Raw genomic sequence first — 655 nt, 5'->3', positions numbered from 1 at the left:
GCGAAGCAGGGCAGGATTTGCCCCTCGGTGGGTTGTTTGGAGGGTAGGAGGGTGGCCAGCACTGGGGGATACCCCCCCCCAGGCACTCAGCCCCCTGCTACCCATGGCACGGGGATGTTCAGAAGCTGGCTGGAAGCCTGGGGATGCTCGGATGCTCCCTGGGATCCTGGAGCAGTTCCATTTTCCACAGACATCTCTGGGAAGGAGGTGGGTGTTTTTTTTTCTACCAACAATTTTATTGAAAAGGCTGTGGGGCTTTTTTTTTTTTTTTTCCCTTTTTGTTGTTTTTTTTTTTCCTCCCTTTTCCCAGGCAGCAGCTGGTGCTGGAGAAAAGAGATTTCCCTTCGCCTCGGTGTGTCTATTTAAAAACTTGACTGGTAAAAATGCTGCAGAAAACGTTTGCGAAAAATCGAAAAGATCTTGTGACAAAAAAAAAGAACAAAACCAAAAAGTCATCCTCTTCCAAAGAAAGATCTTCTTCTTCTTCTCCTTTTTCCATCAGAAAAGCTTCTAGTGTGCAAAATGTCGACCGCTTTGATTTCTTCTCCCAGTGGGGGGTTTGGGATGGACCCACCTCTCTGCTGCAGGAGGATGGGTTGTCAGAAAGCTAAAGATCCCTGGGCAGAGCCAGTGGCCCCGTCCCCTCCCTGCCACC

Source organism: Chaetura pelagica, unplaced genomic scaffold (genome assembly GCF_000747805.2).
Source record: "Chaetura pelagica isolate M959 unplaced genomic scaffold, ChaPel_1.0 scaffold222, whole genome shotgun sequence".
NCBI classification, from domain to species: domain Eukaryota; kingdom Metazoa; phylum Chordata; class Aves; order Apodiformes; family Apodidae; genus Chaetura; species Chaetura pelagica.
This window is presented reverse-complemented; position numbering follows the sequence as displayed.